This window comes from Pseudophryne corroboree, chromosome 1 (genome assembly GCF_028390025.1).
Source record: "Pseudophryne corroboree isolate aPseCor3 chromosome 1, aPseCor3.hap2, whole genome shotgun sequence".
NCBI classification, from domain to species: Eukaryota; Metazoa; Chordata; class Amphibia; order Anura; family Myobatrachidae; genus Pseudophryne; species Pseudophryne corroboree.
In genome coordinates this window covers 1,153,723,105-1,153,729,892 of record NC_086444.1, presented here as the reverse complement: position 1 = coordinate 1,153,729,892, position 6,788 = coordinate 1,153,723,105, and positions in this window count along the sequence as shown.

The window sequence follows — 6,788 nt, the reverse complement described above, 5'->3', positions numbered from 1 at the left end:
CTTAATCTACAAGCATTGCCCTGGTCTCCTAAATTTAGCCGCTCATTACATCCCACTGTGGGGCCCACTTTAGCTTTATGGCGGACGCTTCGTTATAGGATGGGAGTCTCGTCTAGACAAACATCCCTTATGCCTATTTTCGATAACCCGATGTTCCCCCCGGGAAGGTCCAATAAGATTGCTTCTAGATGGGAGAGGGCAGGTGTGACTAGGGTAATTCACTTGCTTGCACATGGCAAACTCAAAACATTCTCTGAGATACAGACAGCGGGCGATATACCTGCTAAGGATTATTGGTTCTATCTTCAGGTACACCACTTCATTACCTCACAGAGAGGAGCGATAGACCTTTATAAGGCTCTTACTCCCTTTGAATCCATGTGCAATCAGGCGATGGCCCCTCACATGTAGTGTCGGGTATTTACAAAATCCTTCTGCAGGGCTACTTCCCTCCTGTCCCTTCTTTCTGTGATGCTTGGGATAAAGACTTGGCGCTCCGGGGAATTAAGATCCACTGGGACACACATTGCAAGGTTATAGCACAATGCTCCACTAGCTTGGAAGTTGTGGAAACACAATACAAATTACTGATGAGATGGTACAGGTGCCCGTCTCTTTTACATAAATTTTACCCCTCAGTTTCTCCTTTGTGCTGGTGCTGTAGTAGAGATACTGGCACGTTGATCCACATTTGGTGGGATTGCCCGTCTACTGCCCCCTTCTGGAGCACAATTATTGAACTATCAATAGAGATTTTGGGAGGCCCAGTACCAACGGGTCCGGATTTTTGGCTTTTGTCACACTCAAATATCCCCCTGTCTCACTACAAGAAGTCCCTCCTTAAGCACTTAAATAACGTGGCAAGAGCTGTACTCCCAGTACACTGGCAGTCCGTTAACCCGCCGACAATATGGGAGTGGTTCCAACGCATTGATTTTTATATGCATATGGAGGATGTTTACTCTGCCGCCTTAGACAAATACTCAGACTATATAGCTACTTGGCTTCATTGGATAGAATTTAAGACCACTAAGACCTATGCTGATTATGCACCCCTGATTATACACTGAGGATGGAGGTTACATAGAAACATAGAATTTGACGGCAGATAAGAACCACTTGGCCCATCTAGTCTGCCCCTTTTTTATTTTATCCTTTAGGCAATCTCAACCCTTTTTTAACCTTGATTCTTTGTAAGGATATTCATATGCCTGTCCCAAGCATGTTTAAATTGCCCTACAGTCTTAGCCTCTACCACCTCTGATGGGAGGCTATTCCACTTATCCACTACCCTTTCTGTGAAGTAATTTTTCCGCAAATTTCCCCTGAACCTCCCCCCCTCCAGTCTCAGTGTATGCCCTCGAGTTCTAATACTTCTTTTCCTTTGAAGAATGTTTCCCTCCTGAACTTTGTTAAGACCCTTTATATATTTGAAAGTTTCTATCATGTCTCCCCTTTCCCTTCTCTCCTCCAAACTATACATGTTAAGATCTTTTAGCCTTTCCGGGTAAGTTTTGTGATGTAGGCCATGCACCATTTTAGTTGCCCTTCTTTGTACACTCTCTAATGTATTTATATCCTTCTGGAGATAGGGTCTCCAGAACTGGACACAGTATTCCAGATGGGGCCGTACCAATGACCTATACAGTGGCATTATCACTTCTTTTTTCCTGCTACTGATTCCTCTCCCTATGCAACCAAGCATCTGACTTGCCTTTCTCATTGCTTTGTTGCATTGCTTTCCTGCCTTCAAGTCACTTGAAATAGTGACTCCTAAATCTCTTTCCTCCTCAGTCGTTTCCATTATAGTACCCTTGATACTATACTTAGCCTTTGGGTTTTTGAGACCCAAGTGCATGATTTTGCATTTTTTAGCATTAAACTGTAGTTGCCACGTTCTTGACCATTTCTCAAGCCTACCTAGGTCATTAATCATTTGTTTGACCCCTCCCGGTGTGTCTACCCTGTTGCATATCTTTGTATCATCTGCAAAAAGGCATATCTTCCCTTCAATACCATCTGCAATGTCACCAACAAAGATATTAAAGAGAACTGGACCAAGTACAGATCCCTGGGGTACTCCACTGGTAACATTTCCCTCCATAGATTGCACTCCATTAACTACGACTGTCTGTTTCCTATCCGGCAACCAGGTTCTTATCCATTTAACTGATTTATAATCCACCCCCAGGCTTTCAAGTTTATTTAGCAGTCTGCGATGTGGGACAGTGTCAAATGCCTTACTAAAGTCTAGATATGCTACATCTACAGCTCCCCCTTGATCTATTATTTTCATCACAGAGTCAAAAAAGTCAATAAGATTTGTTTGGCATGATCTCCCACCAGTAAATCCATGCTGTTTTGGATCCTGTAAGTTGTTTGATTTAAGATATTCCACTACTCTTTCTTTTAATAGTTTTTCCATTACTTTCCCTACTACTGATGTAAGGCTTACTGGTCTGTAGTTGCTTGCTTCTTCCTTGCTTCCACTTTTGTGCAGTGGAACTACATTTGCTCTTTTCCAGTCCTCTGGAATAGCACCTGTATTTAGTGACTGGTTAAATAATTCTGTTAAAGGTGTAACCGGCACATCTTTTAGCTCTTTGAGTATCCTTGGGTGTATCCCATCTGGTCCCATTGATTTATCCACTTTTAGTTTTGAAAGTTCTGTTAGGACCTTCTCCTCTGTAAATGTATTTTCATCTACCTTATTTTTATGAATGTCCTTGCAATTTAACTGTGGCCCCATCCCTTCTTCTGTAGTAAATACTGAGCAAAAATAATTATTTAGGTGATCTGCTATTGTCTTGTCTCCCTCCACCAAATGCCCAATCTCTGTCTTAAGTCTTATTATTCCTCCATTTGATTTTCTCCTTTCACTTATATACTTAAAAAAAGTTTAAAAGGTTGCTAATGCCTCCTCTCTGGTTTGCAAATGATCTACATCTGTGACCTTTTCCACTCCCCCCCCCCCCCCTTTCCCCTTGTCCTTCTCTTTCTAATTGTTTCTAAATGTTTGTTGCCTCACACTTTGTATAGTTACTACGTTAATGAGTGATATTGTTACGAGGTAGCTCTTTCCTTCAAATATTATGTCTCATATTGAACGATGTACAGCATATGATGGAATATCTGTATCCTTTTTTCTTTGTTGCCATCTTTATGACTACAGTTACCATGCTATGAGACTACTGTCAAAGTTTTATTTTTGATATATATACTGAAATATATGGAAATTGTTTTAATTTGCAAAATGAAAATAAAGAATTAAAAAAAAAAGTGAAATGATGTATGCCATTTTGGTCAAATCAGATGGAAAGTTAGCTGACTGAAGCTCAAACTGTATCTCGCATTGATTGAGGAACCCTCGGCATTGCTTTGGACTACCATCAAATGTACTAGGTGGCGGTAGTTGTAAACGAGGAACTGGAATCGACACAGGAGGATTAGGTGCTGACAGATTGGAAGCTGGAGCCGGAGTCCGAGATGTGGATATGGCTGCGTGAACTGCATGAACTGTACAATATGTGCCTGCATGGCCTCCTGTTTATTTAGACGAGTCAGAATATCCACAGAGGCATTGCCCCCCAGTAGCCTGCTCACTTGCTGCATCCATTGGGCCAGTGCTTACTGTCACGCTGGGCGTAAATTGGCATTCCGACATCCGAGTTTTGGCTGAAGGGACAGCTACCTGTGAGGAGAGTAAACGGGGTGGCTGAATGTAATAACTCCTCATGGGGTGGAGGCCAAACTAAGTGTTAACGTTGGGCAGAGGGCGTAAAGAAAAGGAGGACTCCGTAGGAAGATAACTGTAGTTTTAATGAATAACAGGCTGTACACGAATATTGGAGAAATTGATGAAACTGGAAGAATTAGAGTCTATGGTTAAATGACTTGAAGAGTGAAGCTGAAGAACTCCGGTAAAGAAGAACTGAAGATTGTGATTAAAAGACAAGGCTGAAGAACTTGGACTTTGAAGAAATGAAGACTGTGATTTGTGATTAAAAGACAAGGCTGAAGAACTTGGACTTTGAAGAAATGAAGACTGTGATTTGTGATTGAAAGACGAGGCAGAAGACCTTGGACTTTGAAGAAATGAAGACGTCTGCGAGAACCACCGTTAGCACCTGGAGCGCCTCTACGACCTGGGACACCGTGAGCACTTCCGCGAGTGGCAATGGACTTAGACAGCAGGACTGCAGCAGCGTTTAGGTAACCAATAGATGAGAGCAACCAGGGCACCAGAAGTAACCTGGGAGCACAGAGCTGGAGAACCTTTCACAAGGAGATAACTTGAAGCACTGGCACTCTCCCTCTGAGCCAGCTCCCTTTTGTAAGGGGAGAACAGGCAGGATTGGTTAGATACAGGATGGGAACTTAATTGGTAATGCTCTGGTCTCCAACATGGCTGCCCCCAGCACAGGAGACATACTCAGCTGTTAACACACAGCTTTAGCCAGCTTCTGTCTCTGACACACTATACTGTGTCACCACTAGAGGACCTTACCGCAGCGATCCCCGCCGCAGTGCCCAGCTCTCCAGACCCCTCGACAGCCGCACATCCGTTCAGGAGGACCTGCCGCCAGCAGCTCCCAGCTGCCGCAGCCGCACCAACCAGCGGGACGGCAACCCCTGGGAGCACCCGCCGGAGGTAAGGCTCCAGAGCCTGACAGTACCCCCCCCCTTTTTAGGGTGGGCTCCGAAACACCCTTCTGCTTTCATTGGATTCTTGGTATGAAAGGCCTGGACTAATCTTGGAGCGTGGACGTCCTCTTCAGAAACCCAGGACCTTTCCTCTGGTCCATAACCCTTCCAATCAATAAGATATTGGAGACGACCATATCTTTTACGACAGTCAAGGATCCTATGAACTTCAAATTCTTCTCCTTGAGCAGCTTGCTCAAGGAGAAGGTCTAGGGAGGTCTAGGGAGCGCAGCCCGAAAATGGTTAAGTATGAGAGGCTTCAGTAAGGAGATGTGAAATGCATTTGGGATTTTCAAGTACGGAGGCAATGTAACCTTGTATGCTACTGGATTCAATACTTTTTCAATAGGACATGACCAATGAATCTGGGGGCAAATTTCTTGGAAGGGACTTTGAGTCTTAAGTTTCAAGTAGAAATCCAGACTTGATCCCCCACTTTGAGACTAGGGACAGCCTTCCGTTTCCGATCTGCAAAGAATTTGTATTTATTGGATGTTTTAAGCAAAGCCTCATGAACTTGTCTCCACATCATAGTGAATTGCTGAAGGGCTAACTCTGCGGCAGGTACTTCGAGAGCTGGAAGAGATTGAAAAACAGGAACATGTGGATGAAGTCCATAGTTCACATAAAAGGATGTGGAATGGGTAGCGGAATGGTAAAGATTATTATGAGCGAATTCAGCAAATGGAAGATAGTCCAGCTAATCGTCCTGAGAAGAAGACATGAAGAGTCGTAGGAAAGTCTCTAAGTCTTGGTTCACTCTCTCAGTCTGGCCATCCAAATGGGGATGGTATGCAGAGGAGAAACTTAATTTCATTCCAAGGGCTGAACTCAGTGCTCTCCAGAATTTAGCCACAAATTGAGGCCCTCGATCAAACTATCTCTTGTGGAAGTCCATGTAACGGGAAGATGTCTGATATGAACAATTTCGATAGCTGCGGAGCGGTTGGAAGACCTGTGAGTGGGACAAAGTGCGCCATCTTGGAAAATCGGTCCACAATGACCCAAATGGTGTTTTGTCCTCTGGAGACAGGCAGGTCAGTTATAAAATCCATGGAGATGTGTGTCCAGGGTCTTTGTGGAACTGATAGCGGATGAAGAAGACCAGATGGTGATCCTCTTAGACTTTTTTGTTGGGAGCACTTTGGGCAGGCAGCGATGAATTCCAAAACATCCGTCTTCAGATGAGGCCACCAATAAGAGCGCTGGATTAATTTAAGAGTCTTGAGGCTACATGCATGACCCATACAAGGTGAGGTATGAGCCCACATGAGCAGTCTTTTTCGGAGTTCTGGTGCAACAAAGGTTCTACCCGGTGGACGAAGTGAAGTAGTATGAGTTGCAGCAAAGGAGGCAGGATCTAGGATGAATTGTCTGTCCGGAAGATCTGTGGACTCATCTGAATTCAATGAACGAGAAAGTGCATCTGCTTTCCAATTAAGAGACCCTGGACGATAACTGTGCTTGAAAGAAAAACGGGAGAAGAAGAGTGCCCACTGGCTTGCCATGGGTTTAAACATTGCGCGGTCTGAAGATATAAAAGATTTTCGTGATCTGTGGTTACAGAGATTGGGTGCTGAGCTCCTTCCAGCAAGTACCTCCACTCTTCAAATGCAAGTTTTATGGCAAGCAATTCTTGTTCCCCAATGGCATAGTTTTGTTCTCCCAGAGAGAATCTTTGGGAAATATAAGCACAAGGATGAGCTTTCTGATCCTCGAAGAATTGGGATAAGACGGCCCCCACTCCTACTGAAGAAGCATCCACCTCTACCTGAAAAGGACAACTGAAATCAGTTTGCCGAAGGATAGGAGCTGACACGAAAGCCTATTTCAGAAACTAAAAGGCTTTTAGTGCCTCAGGTGGCCAAGCTGCAAAATTTCGACCCTTTTCTTGTTAGTGCTGTAATCGGAGCAATGATGGAGGAGTAATCTTTAATGAACTTCCTATAGAAATTGGCGAAAGTGGTAGGAAGGGTCCAATCTCTGATTGCTTGGACTTTGGCAGGATCCATCTGTAATTCCCTTCCGGAAATGATGTAACCTAAGAAGGGGATGGAGGACACCTCAAACGTGCACTTCTCAAG